This window comes from Palaemon carinicauda, chromosome 24 (genome assembly GCF_036898095.1).
Source record: "Palaemon carinicauda isolate YSFRI2023 chromosome 24, ASM3689809v2, whole genome shotgun sequence".
In the NCBI taxonomy this organism is placed as follows: Eukaryota; Metazoa; Arthropoda; class Malacostraca; order Decapoda; family Palaemonidae; genus Palaemon; species Palaemon carinicauda.
The window spans coordinates 80,037,351-80,057,350 of NC_090748.1; the positions used below are offsets into that span (position 1 = coordinate 80,037,351).

General features: G+C 33.9%; 1 protein-coding gene across 4 annotated transcripts in view; it reads left to right on the forward strand.

Moving 5' to 3' along the window:
* Window positions 1-9,309: 9,309 nt before the first annotated feature.
* LOC137618170 (cyclic AMP-dependent transcription factor ATF-2-like) overlaps window positions 9,310-20,000 on the forward strand; it is a 150,808-nt gene continuing 140,117 nt past the window's right edge. For 3 of the 4 annotated variants that reach the window (XM_068348225.1, XM_068348230.1, XM_068348229.1), the window contains exon 1: window positions 9,310-9,427. The gene's annotated coding sequence lies outside the window, so the exon portion shown is untranslated. The remainder of the gene's footprint in view (window positions 9,428-20,000) is intronic. The other variant, XM_068348227.1, reaches the window with a different exon arrangement.

A 20,000-nucleotide genomic window follows, 5' to 3' on the forward strand; every position in this document is an offset into this window, starting at 1 on the left:
ATCTAATCCCCGCCCCACCTGAATTTGACTAAACTCTCCGGAATTTCCCATCGCTGACATTAAAAGGGTAAGTGAAATGGCCTCGGAGCTCTTATTTTCAAATCATTACTAAGGTTTAAAGGTTCAAGGGTCACTCATGAATGGCAGAGGCTAGGGAGAGTGGCAATGCCCTAGCAGGACAATGCCTAGTGACTGGCCATATATATATATATATATATATATTTCAAATAAGCCACACATTTTAATACATTAAAGTCTGGATTCTCTTAACGACCTCGGGATCGAAGTCACAAGGTGAAATCTCTCAAAGACAATAACGTGTGACCGGCCGGGTTTCGAATCCTGGTTCAGGATAATTGTATGACAGTGACCATACCATTTAGCCACGTGGCTAAATGGTACGGTCAATGCCATACAAGCGTCCTGGACTAGGGATTGAAACCCGGCCGGACAGATGCTATTGTCTTTGAGAGATTTCACCCCGTGACTCTGATCCCAAGGTCGTTAAGAGAATCCAGACATTAATGTATTAAAATGTGTGGCTTATATGAAATATGAAAAAGTACGTTTATATGTGCAAAATTTATTATTCATATATATATATATATATATATATATATATATATATATATATATATATATATATGCATATATATTATATATATATCTATATATATATATATATATATATATATATATATATATATATATATATATATATATATATACGATCAGCACCCAAGCCCTTTCTCCACCCAAGCAAGGACCAGAGCGGGTTAGGCAATGGTTACTGATGACTCAGCAGGTAGACCTGCAGGCTCCCCAAACACCAATCCTTAGCTCACAATGATGGTAAGATTGCAGGCACTACAAAAAAACTATCGAGCTTGAGCGGTATTCGAACCCCAGTCCAGAAGATCGTTTGGTAGAGAGTTTTCGATAAGGTACATGCTAACTAAAAGGATGAACTACAATTCCTCACTTCTGTGAAAACTCCCTATCCAATGTCGGATTTAAGTGAGCTACCCCGAAGTCAATAATTCCTTTTATCTTTAATCTCCCTTTACTTTAACTTTCATAACGGTCGATTGTCTGCTCTCGAGGAACATCGGGCAAATGAATATATATATATATATATATATATATATATATATATATATATATATATATATATATATATATATATATATATATCCTAGAGTTAATTCCCCCTTGGGTCTCTGATCCCATGGGAGTGAATTTGATATTAATTAAGAGGTATTTATGGCTTACAAATTATATATATATATTTGTGTGTGTGTACTCACACACATACATACACACATATATATGTATATATACATATATATACATACATATATATATATACATATACACATATATATATATATATATATATATATATATATATATATATGTATATATATATATATATGTATATATATACATATATATGTGTGTGTGTATGTATGTGTGTGAGTACACACATATATATATATATATATATATATATATATATATATATATATATATATATATATATATATTTATGTATATATAAACATATATGTATATATACATGTGTATATATATATATATATATATATATATATATATATAGATATATATATATATATATATATATATATATATATATATATATATATGTATACATACATTATGTATCATAAAGTTAATTCCCCTCGGGTATCTGGTCCCGAAGCAGAGTGAATTCGATATTAAGAGGTATTTATGCCTTATATATATGTATGCATATACATATATAAATATATATATATATATATATATATATATATATATATATATATATATATATATATATATATATATATATATATATATATATAGTGATTAAAAAAGAAGTCTATCTGATGTTATTTTCTGCCGCCGAGTGCTAAAGGAAATAGCACATTCTCCTTACCTTGGACGTCAAGGTTATGGGTAAGTTCCTTATAGCCAGCCTTGACTATAGTCACCCGACCATCTCTTTTAAGTCTCTGTTAAGTAACCCTTTCCTTTCTCTTTCTTTACTCTTTTAGATCCCTCATATGTTGTTTAATTCACCGATTTAAAGCAGAACGTGGTTTTCGTGAGGTTATCTTGCAGCAATGTTGCTTAGTGAAAAATAAAATCATATATTGATATTATTTAGGTATATACCAAATTATAAAACTTTTATTTGTCTTTATATCATAATGTTTTCCTGAGAGCTCGTCTTTATTTTATTGACGAATGAGTCATTAAAATCTAAAAAGAATATATGAATTTGCTGTGCATTCTCTATACCGCGCAATGCAAAATATTCTACGTCTAATGCATTACCTAGAACAAATACAAAAAAAAAAAAAAAAATATTTTAAGTAACATAATGAAAAGATGTTCTATATTTCCTTATAAGAGACAGAGATAATATTATCTATGTTAACATCAATTTCATAATTTTTAAAGTAAGTTATCATACCAAAATGACAAATCTAAATATCTTACCCCGATTTCAATTTTTCTGGCAGAAAAGACCTTGGACTCCTGCATCAACTTCTCACTAAAGCAAGTTGTATATGCATATTTAACATCATCTGAACTATGGAAATATCCTCATATTTCAAATGGTAAAATCATAACAGTGACTTTGTATCACCATAACACAGGATGTTTGGCGATGTTCATCAAAAGAGGATGCGCGAAGATGTTCTTCATCTTATGGGTGTGTGATGTTCCTGAGTTCTGCTGTGAGTCACCTTCGCCATGATAGATAACTGGTCTTCTTTATGCACGACTGACTGTGCATGAACAAGCAGTTGCCAGTTGATGTTGACCACTTCCTTGCTTGTTATATGTTAATTGAATGGACGTTTTCATTTCTTATTTACCTGATTTTAACAGTTTTATTTTTACTCTTTATGTATACACTTTTATTTCAACGTTGAGCTATTCCTGATAGAGTATATCTTCAGATAAAAACACAAGACGACAGTCACTGCTACAATTATAATTTAACAGAAAAACCATGTATTAACCTCTATGTTGAAAATTTCTGAGACTCTGTAAGTCTGTAAATATTAAAGGGTGACTTATCACTTAAGAGACGATGATCTTGAAATTATTATTATTATTATTATTATTATTATTATTATTATTATTATTACTATTATTATTATTATTTGCTAAGCTACAATCCTAGTTGGAAAAGCAGGATGCTATAGGCTCTGGGGTATAACAGGGAAAATAGCCCATTGAGGAAAGGAAATAAGGAAACATAGAATAGTGTGCCTGAATGACAATGGAAGACCATGGTACAAAGGCTATGGCACTACCCATGACTGGAGAACAATGGTTTGATTTTAGAGAGTCCTTCTCCTAAAAGAGCTGCTTACCATAGTTAAAAAGTCTCTTTTACTCTTATCAAGAGGAAAGTAGACACTGAACAGAATGTTTCTGTTATCCTAGTGTTGCCAGGTGTATGAGGAAATAGGAACATGCGCAAAGAATAGACCAAACTATTCAGTGTATGTGTAGGCAAACGATAAAATGAGCCGTAACCAGACAAGGAACCAATGTATTACTATCTGGGCAATTAAAGGACCCAACAATTCTCTAACGGTAGTAAAATAAGATATGTTCTTTGATGATGATTCCTCTTGAAGGTTCAAAGGTCGTCATGAATCATAGAGGGAAGGGACAGGACAGTGTCTCAGAAACTAACCATGTACACATATGATCAGCAGCCAAGGTCCCTCATCATCAAGCTAGGACCAGGGAGGGCCAGACAATGGCTGCTGATAACTCAGCAAATAGACCTATAGGCTCCCCGAAACCCATCATCCCAAGCTCAAAATGTTGGTGATGCTGCAGACATTGCTAGAAACTATAGAACTTGAGCGGTTCTCAAGCACCCGTCCAACAGATTGTCAAGCAGGAGTATTCCAATAGGCTTAAGATATTTTTCACTTAGGTAAATGATCGGAGATCTTGATCTATTCCCCCATATATTCATCTTTTAGCAATTCTATGAAAATAGCACTCTTGACTCTAGAGTCTAGAAGATCAGCTTGGCAGAGGGAACATGATTATGTTCAAGTAGGTTTATGTCATATTTTTACTTTTGCCAACTTCCTTGCGGCAAAGGTTATGTTTTGATAGGAATATGTTTGTATGTCTGTCTGTCTGTGTTTGTGATTCGCATAACTCAAAAACTCTTTGACCGAATCTCATAAAATTTGGTGGGATGATTGGGCATAATCTAATGACATATTGTGCAACCAACAAATCAACCTTACACGAGAATAGCTACAGATGGTTTCAAACTATTAGAACCTAGATGCATGTCTACTGTAGGCTCTAGAGCCTTTAAATATGCGTCCCCGAAACTATACAGTTAGCTCCCACGAGACATCCGAATAATTGAAGATATTAAGGCTCTCAGGAGGAAACTGAAGACTTTCTTATTCAGCAAGTGCTTCGATAGTGATGATCTAACAGTAACCGAGCAATACGCATTGTGAAATGTTAAATGCTCCCGAAAAAACATCATTAAACGACCGTGGAGGTCATATAGAGAATAGGATTTCCCTGTTGTACAGGACCAGATAAGCAGCCCTTAAAGTAAAGTAAAGTAATTTAATCAGAATTTGGGAGTGGTTGTGTCAAAACTCAAGACCAAAGTCACGTAAAGGTAAAAAATGAACTACAAAACTCAAAAACTATTTTACTGAATCTCATAAAATTTGTTGGGATGATTGGCCATGATCCAAGGACAATGAGATTAGATTTTAGGTGTTGATTGGGTCAAAAGTCAATGTCAATATCACGAAACTGTAAAAAACGCCTTTTTGCCATTTCGTGGCCAATTTTTATGTGATTTACATGAAACTAGTGCCAAAATATGCATAATTCAATTGCCTATCTTGTGATATACAACATGATATAGTGATATCATTACCCTTGTTTGTATATGTATTGGTTTGTGTGTTTGTCTGTTTGTCATACGCATAACTCAATTTTTTTTTTGCCTAATCTCATGAAATTTGGTGGGATGATTAGCCACAATCCAAGGACAATTTGGTTAGATATTTGCAGGCATTGGGTCAAAGGTTAAGGTAACGAAAGGTAAAAAACTCGTCCTTTTGCCATACCGTGGTCAATTTTTATCCGATCTGCAGGAAACTAGTGCCAAAATGTGCATACCTCAATTGCCTATAATGAAATATACTACATGATATAGGAGAAGGTATGCGGTCAACTGAGTGCCCATTCTAGTGTGCTTCTTTCTTTGCACTTTTCCCAGCCAATCTATTTTCCTTGGATTTATTCCTCTCATAAGCTATCTTTGCTGTTTTTTCCTTTTTTCTCTCCTGTATGTCACAATTCCAACAGCTCTTCTTATCCTTGGGTAATCCTCTACCGGTTATTATTCCTAGTTACTTCTTTTCAGTTCTAAGGAATATAGTGCCATATCTTGTGCTGCTGGAAACTTTAAGCCTCTCTCTCTCTCTCTCTCTCTCTCTCTCTCTCTCTCTCTCTCTCTCTCTCTCTCTCTCTCTCTCTCTCTCAATTCTTGATCTTCTAGTCTCCACTAATTATATTATCTTTGTCTATGCTATATTTCTCCCCTCTGTACCAACCGTGTGTCACACAATTGTACATAATTCCTTTTGTATATATTATGCTTGTATCTGCGCTCTTCCCTCGCACTAAAACGAACGTGAAAATTCACGTCTCCTGTTTTCCTCTGTGACATTGTCTGTCTTGTAAACATGTTATGTCCTGTTGCCTTGAGGTTTTGTATATAAAGGAGAGTGTTCTATAATATTATAACTCAGTTGATTGCATCCTGCCTTTGAGTTCACAACCTTCTCTCGGCCTGTCACACCTCCAAACTCATCTTAGTAAAATGTTTGACATCTTTAATTTGTGTTGTATATTAACACTTTCCCTTTTAGGTATCTTACAATTTTCACTCCTGTCAGATAGCTTCTTGTGCACATCATAAAATCTATTTATCCCTGTTTCCCGCCACTAACTACAGCATGTTATATAGTTATGGCTCAAAGAAAGTTCTGTTAATTCTCTTATCAGAGGACACTGTATACTATACTTTCAGCTCTTCCACTTCGTTCATCTCTACCAACGGTGTCCGAAAATCTGCTGATTTTTTCCCAGTTACACCCAATGAGCCCATTTAGGTGATTTGAAATGACTCATTTTCTTCCATCTCTACAGAATCGATTCTCAACTTCCTCATCGCTTCCGAATAATTATGGTTTGTAAACAATTTTTACATTCAAAACTTGTCCACCATAGCAAAATTCTATTTTCATTTCCTACAGCTTTTTACCTGCCTTCACGACATTTCCACTCATTCCTTATATGTCGGCTCCAGTAAAGTAAGATCTTATAACTACTGCCAATCATCTTATCCTTGTTTCTCTATCGTGTCATTTGTTCACAGGAAGTATGAACTTTCCTTCTTTCAATAATATCTATTATATTCCTAGTTCAGCCAGTCGTGCTGCTGACATTGTGTATAAATTCTCACCTTTCCTATCTATCAGTGTGTGTGGGGAGAGGGGGTTGTCAGGCAAGGTCTTCATCCATCGCATAAACAGGGTATGGCCTGGAATCCTGTTTTAACTGTTCTTGACTACTAAGCATGGTCTAAAAAATATTTTTTTTCCTCGTAGGATACCTTCGCTGCCACTAACTCTCACCTCAGACTAGGATTGCCATAAATTTGTGCTGGCATGCACCCTAGGTAGCTACAAAGAAGCACTCTTGCTTGACGGTACACTCGGGCACACTATTCTATCTAATTTCTCTTCCTCTTGTTTTGTTAAAGTTTTTATAGCTTACATAGGATATATTTATTTTAATGTTGTTAATGTTCTTAGAATATCAAAATTTTTCTTTTGATTCCTCTCCTCACTGGAATATCTTCCCTGTTGGGGCCACTGGGCTTATAGCATCCTGCTTTTCCAATTAGGGGTGTAGCTTAGCAAGTAATAATAATAATAATAATAATAATAATAATAATAATAATAATAATAATAATAATAATAATAATAATAATAATAATAAAAACTGAAAATACTGGTCTTTGTCGAGGATCACATGTCCTAGTTAGCTATGAAATGTTATTCGGGATATGATGGCTTCATCGATGAATTATTAAACTGTCAAACCCTCCAAGCATTCCTCCTAATTACGACAGCTCAATCTGTATACTGAGGACTGCTATAACCTGGGAACTGCAACCTTAGGACGCGCCATAGGTTTGGTATACAGAATGTATTATACATTGAGGCAGATGAGCACCTAGGGGTTGTGGATCCCTTGATGAGAAGAAATCCCCCCTAAAAAACAAATGAGCCTCCTTTCCTGGTACAGATGATTTTCACTCCTGTGTGGAGAAAAAAAAAAAAAAAAAAAGACTGCATCTTCACCTCTCATGGTGGAGGCTACCAAATAGCCTATAGCAATGAGGAGTTTGAAGTAACAATGTCTCAATAATGCAGAAAACTAGGAAAAAATTAATAAATAAATATTGGTAAACATTATAATAGCTCTTATTTTCCATGAGATGCCTGTTATATTCCAGTTTTGAATATTGATCTTTTAATTCTTACGGTGAAATTGACTCGTGTTAATTGAAACTTTCACAACATAATTATCCCGATATGCACTGATACTTATTGTTAAAATTATTGGAGACTCAACTCTTAATCAACTATACTTATCTGTTATTATAAAAACATATTTTTAAAATATTGTTTCAAGTTAAATATGATACGTAAATAGCGACTGCAGAACTGAAGAGAGAGAAAATATAAAGAAAAATACCAAAATGAAAAAAAAAATACGTTTTTTATCATCGTTGATGAAATCACGTTAAACCTACGTTTAACTCTGTTATGACATACGTAAACAAAAGCTTTTCTTAAGTTTCAAAAGAAACACCAAAGCAAATAATTAACTTATTCGTTATTACCACCCGGAAACAACAAAGATCAGGGATGCAAGGCTGATCCGCCCGGCAGTACATATCCTATAGGAGTACAAGGTCAAAGGGAGTACAAAGTTACTGAGTGTTTCTCTCTCTCTCTCTCTCTCTCTCTCTCTCTCTCTCTCTCTCTCTCTCTCTCTCTCTCTCTCTCTCTCTCTCTCTCTCAAATGAAAAATACTATATATATCTATATATATATATATATATATATATATATATATATATATATATATATATATATATATATATATATATATATATATATATATATATATATGTGTGTGTGTGTGTGTGTGTGTGTGTGTGTGTGTGTGTGTGTGTGTGTGTGTGTGTTCCAGTTTCCTAAACCCCATTTATAGGAAACTGCAAGCAAAGGCTAATGATATACGTTTTTGATTTTACAGCAAAACATCGGTGGGTAATATTTATCTCAGAGATGTAGCATACAACTGAGCATACTGTCCCATAAAACAAAGGTGTGAACTACCTTCCTGCTAAATCCATTCCCCACCCCATCAAATCACGCACACATTATTATGTACTACTTGTGTGCATACTGTATGTCACATACATACATACATACATACATACATACATTTATAAATCTTTAAAATTGTGTATAGATGCTCGATAAAAAGTAACTCGGGTTAGGCCTAATTCAATATCTTTATTAAGACTGTTTAGTGATAAAGGCACAGTTTTGAGGCTATTTGTCAGTACATATACATGCCTAAAGCCTAGTGTTAGGTTAAAGAAGTATGCCAGGGAGTCTTACCATTATGTAAAAATACAAATATGTATGTGAGCGGAGAAGCTCAGGCTGTGACGTCAACTCTGTTCCCAAAATAATGCTATCTGGCATTAGTCTTGCACACTGTTAGAAACTTGCATCTGCTTTTGCTGCTCTTGTTACTAGAGTAAATTAAATTTTGCTCCCATCCGTACAGTGTTTGTACTGAGAATGGCTTCTCCCATGCAATTGCATTCTGTGGGGAAAATCAAAAACAAACTAAGAAACTGGAGACCAGCTGCTTTGGAGGCCAAAGATAACTATGTATTCATATGTTTTTGTATTGTCTCTCTTATTAACAACCCTAATGAAATACATGTGTTAAACTTATGAAATACGTAATTTATAATGTCACCAAATGACTTTTGTATCAAAGCAATTCATAAATCTAATCTCCAGACTAACTATCCTCGAAAATATATTTGAGAACGTTAGACAACTGAAAAACTTTGCTTAGAGTGAACGATAAGTTAAGAGAAAACCTTGCTCTCCTTAGCGTCTTGTCGGAAGGCAGCGAAGCACCGACCGACCGACCAACCAAGAGTTGAATCACACACACTCCCGTTGTGTTAGTACGCTGCTATACCCAGCAAGTACAGTGAGTGCATGAAACTGTGGTATGAATCGGTCCATGTGATTGCGTTCTATTTGTCAAAGAAAGGAAGAAAAGTGTAGTTTCTAATTGATAACTCTTGAGTGACGTTGTTAAGACACGTTTGCAGTGTGATTTGTTCCCAGTCTAGTATCAGTGCGGGATGACATACCAAATATGTGAGTGGCTTAGGAGCAAGTCTCCCCTCTGACTCACATGTTGCAATAAAGCGAAATGATTGCTCCACGATGTTGTGTACAGGGTAAAGTTTTCAATAGAGTGGATGATAAGTGATTACATGCAAAACATGAAAAAAGAAAATATAAACGCGATTTTTTTCATCAAGAAATTATATATTTTGTCTCTTTAGTGCTTGTTTTGTAATATTTTTTTCATGCATTATACCAAATCAACACTAGGTTGTCTGTTTTACCAAGTTGAATATATCCTTAGTCAGGTTCGTGGCATTACGTAACTTTCGAGTACTGGGACTCACGTTAGCAAGCAGGTTTGCATATTGAAATTTTATAACTCTCTCTCTCTCTCTCTCTCTCTCTCTCTCTCTCTCTCTCTCTCTCTCTCTCTCTCTCTCTCTCTTTTGCTTTCGATTGTCAACATTTTATAAATCATATATATCTTTTAATTCTGTTTTTTTGGTTACACGAGTAGACTAATGTTCAGTAGGAGTAATTATAGGTGAATAGATATCTTTAAATGTAGAGTAACATACTTTGTATAGAGCATTTTGTAAGGAAGAGTTATATTTCTATTCTGACGATCCATTGGTAACGTGTTGCTCTGCCTTTAAACGCTTTTCGCCCGAACACTTAATTTACACTGCCGTAAACAATCCGGGTAACTAACTAATTTCCTTATATTCATAAAAAGTACTGTACCATTTACCGACTGAAAAATAGAAAGGTTCTTCAATCATCATAAGTGTATATGCATTGCAATACTGATTGAAATCCATTGCATGTAACAGATCATTGGATAAGAGCTGGCAATAGCAATAACTAATCCCGAATTAATAGCAATTGGCTAATTCCTGAATTCAATAGACGCATACACGTAAAACCCTGCTAACAAATAGGCTGTGTTCTGATGTTATCGCCATATAAATCTTAAAAGACTTTGATTCTTCTTCAGCCGAACCGTTATCCTTACATTAATGATTATGGGGTCGGTTGCCTGGTGCGTCTTCTCCAATGCATTCGATCAAAGGCATCCTTTTCCACCAAGCCTCTTCTCCATATCATCCTTCACCTTATCTCGTCATCTAACTTTGGCTCTCTCATGATTGTCTCCCCCAGCATCCATTCCTAACACGTGCCCACACCATCACAGTCATGGCACTCTTATCATCCCAGTAATTTTTACTATAACCGCCATTCTTCTTATTTAGTCATTTTCCAATCTTTCGAACAATGGCATTCCCATAATCCACGTTAGCATTCTTATCTCTGTTCACTCAAGCTTTGCTTCCTCTTTTCATCTAAAGCACAAGTTTCTGATCCATACATTAACAGGCTTATGATACACACGCAATCGCAAACACACATACACAAACACACACACATGTATATATATATATATATATATATATATATATATATATATATATATATATATATATGTGTGTGTGTGTGTGTGTGTGTGTGTGTGTGTGTGCATGTATGTATGTAATTTATGTATATATATATATATATATATATATATATATATATATATATATATATATATGTGTGTGTGTGTGTGCATGTATGTATGTAATTTATGTATATATATATATATATATATATATATATATATATATATATATATATATATATACACATTATATTCACGTAAATATATCATATATACTGCTGGGATATATATATATGTATATATATATATATATATATATATATATATATATATATATATATATATATATATATATATATATATATATAAAATGTAAATATGTATAAATGTATGATTATATATACATTATATATAAGCATACGTATAGATTCATTATTATTATTATTATTATTATTATTATTATTATTATTATTATTATTATTATTATTATTATTATTATTCTGTAGTCACTACAGACTGTAAACTTTATGGACATCGTCAATAACCCCTTAGTAGCAATGCTAGAAGGAATCCCATTCAATGAGCAATTTCCGCAAAACTAAGCGTAAAGGATACTTTAATCTATATAAGTAAATTATCTTAAAAACCTTAGCATTACCTGGACCCCTTTGCAGCATCCCTTCGGTGGCTAGCTGCACTCGTTTTATATCCCTCCACTAAGTCCCTCTGCCTCTTAACTTTGATTGCAGAGTTTTCCCTCGGTTTCAAATGTCCACTGGATGGTCTCCTTTCCATTATGACCCAATTTCATAAATCACTTTACGCATACCAAAAAAAAAAAAATAAATAAAAATAAAATAAAAAAAAAGAAGAAAAAAAAGCTTCATAGCAATAGATTGAAGTTAATCAGAATTAAACTTTTTTTCCTCCACACCATAGTATTGTAATATGAAGTTCAATACGCCAGAAAGAGATTAAGATTTTCTTACCATGCAGCTATTCTTTGGGTACTGGTCGTGATTCTATTTTTTGTAACCTTGCTTCTTAAAAAAAAATTCTTTTTGGGTAAAATTTAGTCCAAGAATTACGACTAAGAGTTTTGGAGATCGCTAGGTACCATTTTGCCTTTGACAGAATGCATCAGCTGTGACAGTAAGGAACGTGAGCAGTCCCATGTAAGATTCTTCGTTTATCAAAGAGACCCCTCCCCCCTTCTCTCTCCCATCCTTTCCTTTATCAATAGTTTAGTGAGCCATTATTTTGAAGCCACATTCATAGAGGCCAATGGTATTGATTTTTGATAAGAATGAACCCGATTACAATTTACAGTTATAAAAACCACGGTCTATGTATATAGCTTAACCGTTCTAAAAACGTTATAAGGATTACGCCTCCATTCTGTTGATCGGATGATACTACAGTTACAGCTATGTCTCTGCGAAAAAAGAGACAAAGGCATCACTTATAGTTACCATCCACAGAGAGTTTTGTCATTCAAGTCAGCAACATTATGACCTTGACGACAACCCTCATTTTCTACGGGATTTTAGGGTGGGAATGGCGAAGGATCATCAAAACCATGACACAGTGGTTTGCTTTGTGACTCTCCCCAATTAGAATTTGCATTCAGTCTTTAATTCTTCTTATAGAGTGACCAGCTTGTCTAAATCCTCCAGCTATTGTCCTTTGTTTGGAGAGTGATTATTTTTTTTACTATCGCTTAACAAAAATTTTAAAGCGTGAATATGTAATTTGTATAGCCAAATGTATATGGATATGTATTATATATTATCAATAACATTAGAAAATTTGTTGATTCTGCATTTGAAAGATAATTATAAAGACAAAGTTTGATATACGTTTACTCATATCGTACTCTTCAAGGGCTGCTCAGCTATTATTCAATTTACGTTTCCTCTGAACGAATCTTTACGAATACAAATGTCTGAAAAAAAAAGCACTTTGGTTAATTGAGACTTTTAAGTCATTATCTTAAAACAACCTCCCTGGTAAATTATGCATATAAAAGTTCAGCAGTTGCTGCATTAAGGACCCAATTTGAATTCCGTAAGCATACCAGAATATACGTTGTTTTCTTGTTTAACAATTTAATGAATAAAAAAGATTTCCCCCATTGTTATTTTTACCGAGTCATAATAGATGCTTAAGCAATTCAAATATTGAGATTTTATACTGTAATAAAGGCACCATGATTAGAAAGAGATTGCGTGATAAAGTGAAAACTCAAAGTACAAAATGACTGTTAGGCCTACGTGATCAGACTGACTTTGGTATGGAGAATTCTGGAAATTACGTGCACATAGGTGTTATCGTATTTATAGCTGTTAATTAAATGCCCTTCATAATCTTATCGATTGTAGTAATAATCTGTACACTTCATAATATGAAGTATGTAATTGATGCCTCTGAGGTTACGACTTTTATCAATACATTTAGCTTCCTTGTACCCTCTAATGAAATCTCTCTCTCTCTCTCTCTCTCTCTCTCTCTCTCTCTCTCTCTCTCTCAGTAATAACTGAGCTGAGCGCATGTTCACCTGGTATCATAGCAACTAATTCGACCTAGCCATGCGGTATGTTGATGAATTATTCTGACAATATCAAAAGTAATGTATAAAAGATTTTTTTTACACAATAGAACAGCAGCACCATTAAACATAATAGTATTTTTGCAATAAAGTTCTGTAGGTATCCTATACTTATCATATGCACTAGTGCACCCATATCATCAGGTTTGATTACCATAATAGAAAAGGTACCCTGTGAACATTACGTACCATTCCGGATCTCGGTCCAAAGCGCATTTTTTGCGTACTTAGTCCTAGAAGTGGTTAGATAAGTCACTTAGGCTGAACGTAAGCAAATCTAAACGTGTATTTCATTACGCTACTCGTGAAGCGTAAAGTATTGTTAAACATACAAAAGAATAAGAATACACATTGTGTTTTAGTGAATGGAGATTTTGCATGTCTGTTTTTCCTGGTCCTTAAATATTTCATGTTTCCTTCTTTTTCGTGTTTTTGTATGATCTGGATCACATGTATACACTTGATTGCCTTTTCCACTTGATTGCCTTTTCCATAAGTATTTGCTTCGAATAATTTATAGCATTTATAGTGAGCAAAATGGGCTTATCGAAGCTTCCCGTAACGAAAATGTTGGGTTACAAGTTTTCTTGATGGATAGGGAAAATTGAGTCTTTATTATTATTATTATTATTATTATTATTATTATTATTATTATTATTATTATTATTATTATTATTATTATTATTATTATTATTAAAAGGACAGAGATTAACTAACCCAATAAGTCAAGATCGACTCTCACAGAGGTGGCAATGAAATTCGGGAGATAAAAAGACCTATAGTAAAGCTAGAAATAGAATATGAAGTAAATGAATAGAAAATATAGGATAAAACAAATTTATATATAAAGGTTGATAATAAAATATAGTCGGTCGTAATTTTTAGGCACTAGATTGAAAGCATAAACCTAATCATTTTTACTCACCATTAGACAGGGTCTTAAATCATACTTACGAAAAGAGATGGCCGTGCAACTTTCAGTATGAATAATAGAGGATTTATCATGTTGTTATACATAATGTCTCTCCTCAGTTAACCTTGTCAAGAAGGACATCGTAAAAATTGTCTCCATAATATTCCCAGAGAGGAGGTTGAGTTAAAGTCAAAGAGAGGTTGAGTTAAAGTCAAGGAAGGGTAAGGATTGGTCCAGGATAGAATTAGCAGAACTTTTTTTCTTTTTATGTATTTATTTATTTATCATTTTTTTTAAACCAACAATGGCATTAAGACGCCATGAAAGAAAGGTTGAAACATAAATCCCAAGAAAGGGGTAAACGAACAGATGGGGTACCGTTCACTACAATGGGAATGATTCTATGATGAATCCAGATATATTTCTGTTGGTGATCAAACTCGTCCATACTATTTTTTTTCTTATATAGCCCGCACGTAAATCGCGCACTTCACAGTGGTATGGTGATACTACATTTTTATTCTTAAAGCAATTTTTTTTTTCAATAACAAATTTATTTAATTAAACTGTTTCCCTGATCTCCTCATCCAGTTTAAAAGCATTAGGTACGATTGATATTTGAATTGTTCTTACACTGTTATTATAGTAAAACTTATTCAAAATTACCGTATTAGGTTCTAGAGTTGCTACCATATCATTGATAATGCACAGAAAATGACCTTTAATTGATTAACTTTTACTGATGTTGCAAGATCATTAATGTTTACTTTTTAACTTATAGTTCGTTCTTCAAAGTAAGGTTTATTATAATAACTTCCACTTGTACCTTTCGTGAAAACTATGTAAAACCCATCCAAGCTTCCTCCTAAATCAGATGTAGATTCCAAAACCTTTATAAACAAAACAAGCAATCGAATAGCTCTGTTTACTAATCTGCCGTAAATCCTCTTCTAAACATTCTTTCCAACTCCCGTCAAGCGAAGTGAGGTTCCCAAGTTCTTTCACTGCAGTATTAAAGTCTATTTTAATTCTCCTGGAACGCTAGTGCTTTTTTTCTAAAATATATATAATCATAAAATTTGATTGAGTTTGTAAGATTTTGCTCAGCATTAATTCCACCTTACAGTTTTTTGCAAAATCATGTCCCTAATATTGGCATCCTAAATATCAATAGAAAGTTGATCAAAAATATCGATTCATTGACGTATCTGTTTATGAATTTAATGATTATCTTTGGTAACTGGCTATTCCCCCTCTTATCTTTCTCATTTGATCATTCTCTTTTATGCTCTAGGTCCATTAGCTATTTATACGGCGGCTCAAGGAAATGCCACATGAAACTTACCTAGAGTTTATTTAGTTCCTATCTGATTTTACAGAAAGGCAAATGGATGACATAACAGATAGTTGAATTTGATTATTAAGAATTAACTCTATAATAAAGCTCGGCAAAATTTCTATCAATAAACAGGTGGTAATAAATGTTTAACATATGTTAGTGATATTTAGTGTGATATGGTTGAAGAAAGATGCAGACATATGGTCACACATGAAGGAACAAAATAAAATCCTAATTCTTTTATTTTTTAAACAACCATTTGGACTATTTATTTTTCGTTTACTTTAATTCACCTTGACTCTGAAGCATTATAGCCATCTCCTTGTAATGTTCAATCTTTAATAGCATCTCTCTCTCTCTCTCTCTCTCTCTCTCTCTCTCTCTCTCTCTCTCTCTCTCTCTCTCTCTCTCGTTTCTTACATTACTTTGCATTGGAGAAGTCATGTCATTAGTCACCCTTAGCAGCATTAACCCATTTCAAGTCATACTAGTAGGAATCCAATACGATTATTGGATTTTTTTATAAAGATATTGCAGTAATGTTAATAACACATTTCACTCTATATATATATATATATATATATATATATATATATATATATATATATATTATATATACATATATATATATATGTATATATATATGTATATATATGTGTATATATATATATATATATATATATATATATATATATATATATATATATATATCATCATCAGCCGTAACTAGGCCACTACAAGGACAAGACAAATGCCTCAGACATGTCCTTCCACTCCCACCTGATTACGGTCTCTGTGTCTGTCTGTACCCGCAAATTTTCTTAAACATGAATATATATATATATATATATATATATATATATATATATATATATATATATATATATATATATATATATATATATATACACCTTATTCCTTGTGATCAGAGATATTGATATTAATATCTTAATAACTATTATGGTGTCTCTATTGTTCAAACGACTGAGTTAAGCTAGGAAACCTTGCTGTGTTGCACAATGCCACCGACTCTTCCTGTGACCTTTGTGGTATTTCCCGAATTTCTCGTTTACGACGCATCGACGAAGAATCTGGGATTAGGGATTCCGACATCTATGAAGAAATTAGTCTCCCTCAGCGTTTGAATAGAATTCTCAGTCCTCTCCAGAAATGTTTCAGTGTTTATAGATGTAGTGTTCGTTGAACCATGTGCATAAGGTAGGAACACGGTCTAGGTATGTACCTAGACCGTGTTCAGGGGTAGCTATCCCCATCAGATATTAGAAGAGTGATTTTCCAATCTCTGGTTCCATCCATCACTAAATTGACCTAAGAAACATTTTTTGAAATGCCCTTCAGAATTTGCAAATTAAGAAAAACAAAGCATTTTTTCGTAATGCACTTGAGATTATGCACAAAGACGCACACTAATATGCAGAAACTCGTAAAACGACTGGGTATACTGTACATGCGTTTAAAAGCAGAAAATATGCAAATGCTTTCGATATCAAGGAGTTTCTAAGTCACGCCGACTATAGCCCTTCAAAATAGGAAATTCCTATCCTCAAGGATTTTGTTGTGTTTGACTGTACTTGACGTCGATGACCATAGCCTATGCAACACCAATCTTTACAAGTAGGCCTATCAATCCCTGTCCTTTGTTGCACTCGATTGTACTTGCGTAAGTGACCATAGCCATTATGACACCAATCTTTGCATGTCAAATAAGTATAAATCCTGCCCTTTGATTCCGTCATTGTCTTCCTTCGCGAAGGGTGAACTTCAACCTTCAACTTCCTTACTTTCAAAGACCACTGCTAGATTACAACACTCTTCCGGTGTGATGGAAAAGTTATCACCAATAACATGACAAGCGGCTGGGACATAAACCTAAACCTAGTTTTATAGTTGATCTCTCTCTCTCTCTCTCTCTCTCTCTCTCTCTCTCTCTCTCTCTCTCTCTCTCTCTCTCTCTCTGCTACTATTGTTACATTGCTAGCATTATCCATGAGCAATTCCTTTAGAAGAAGCATCCAAGTTCTCTATTTGACTTTAAAGAAAACATGTTTAATGCAAAAATCCCTTACTGGCCATTTAATCAATCATTTTATGGCAAAGGTTAAGGCACGTTACAGACGACTAGCTTTTACGCTGAAATCTACGTGATGCGCTTCCTTTGCCGGGTCACACCTAAAAAATGTCTCATTTGCCATCAACTATTTATCAAACTTTGTCACGGAAATTTTTTTCTTAGCCCACTAAAGACATTAACATTCTCACCCCAGAGATAATGCTAATGTTAATCAAACTATCACCGACTGTATTGTTACTGACCATTCAATTCTATTTTTTTGCATATGTAGGGTTTAATAAAGAACCGCTTAATTATATTTTGAAACCCGCTAATTTAACTCTGATTTGAAACCTTATGTTAAATTACGTTATTTGCAGTTTGCGATTAAATATATTGAAAACTATTGCATCGCAAAGCTTATTATTGTTATTATTATAACTTGCTAAACTACAACCGTAGTTGGAAAAGCTGGATGCTATATGGCCAGGCACCTCAAGAGGGAAAATAGCATAGTGAGGAAAGAAATCAAGGAAAAATGAAATATTTTAAGAACTGTAACATTAAAATAAATATTTCCTATAAAAAATGTAAAAAAACTTTAATAAAACAAGAGGAAGAGAAATAAGATAGAATAGTGTGCCCGACTGTATCCTCAAGTAAGAGAACTCTAACCCAAGACAGTGGAAGACCATGTTTTAATTTTACGTTTTAAGCTTTTCAATTTTACTCTCAGAACCCATAAGAGTTGCATTGCAGTCTTGTTATTTCCATATACGCCAAACAACGTGTTGTTCTAGAACACTGACGTCAACCTGAAGTTTAAACTCATCACTATGATCGATACGTTGAACGCATTCATGAAAAATTATTACATTTATTACTGAAATTGTTGCTGACTTGGGTATATAATTATGGACTTTCAACAGAAAACCCAATTAAGACAAAATGAGCAAAATAAAACTACAAATATTTTGAGAAGTCTGCATCGATTTAAAGCTTCAAACCTTACAAGTGCGACTTCAAGGCCATCATAATTGATTGAAAACTAACAAAATTATTACTATGGTTTACCGACCTCGTCATCTTTCATCCAATAAAGTAAAAATTGTAAGCTGAATAGAAGCTGATTTGTTAGATGACGATACAGTTTCAGACATTGCATCAGATCGCATTAAAGCCGTCGCGTCCAAACACCTGCGCTATCAGTCAAAGCAGAGACTAGAGGAGTAGTAAAATGGTCAGTGAAGCAAACAAGTTCCTCGATCTGAGCCATTACTTCCGCAATTCCGATAAGTGTAACAACATCATTATCACGAAGGGGTCCCGTTTATAGATTCCAATGGGGCTCCCCAGAAGGATTTGTCCTTGAATGAGAACATAAGTTTGGCATGGGAGAGAACAAGGGGGGGGGGGGGGGGGAGGGGACGAATGAAAAGTAAAAGGCAAGATGTGATGCGGACCGGGGTGCCGTTTATAGTTCACCGACGCAAATAGGAAGTTAGCTGTATGAAGTCACATATCGTCTATCTGGTCTATCTCACGAATCAATTCACTTGCAAAGTCTTGCTAGGTGTCTTATGTGGAGATGCATTATTATTATTATTATTATTATTATTATTATTATTATTATTATTATTTAAGCTACAACCCTATTTGAAAAGCAGGATGCTATAACCCCAAGGGCTCCAATGGGGAAAATAACTAAATAAGGAAAGGAAATAAGGAAACGTAAGATCGTGTGCCTAGCTTTTACCCTCGTGAGGTCGTGAGAGTTTTTCGCTAATATACAATGAATTACAGTCGTCAATAAACCAGAGAAAAATCGTTAAATTAATATCCATTGTTAAAGTGAATAGATAATGTCTGATATAGGAATACACCATAACCCCATCCTGCCATTGTTTTTTCATAGCTCAGACTCGTGGCGTACAACACGCGCCGTGATCCGTTCAGCCTTGGTTTTGAGGGCTGTTTTCTGTTAGGTAACTATGGAATAGAACGTTCCTGGCAAGAGGAGTCTATTAAAACGTGAAAAAAAAGGTAATTTCCTCGACGTTAAGAAATATTTGTCGGA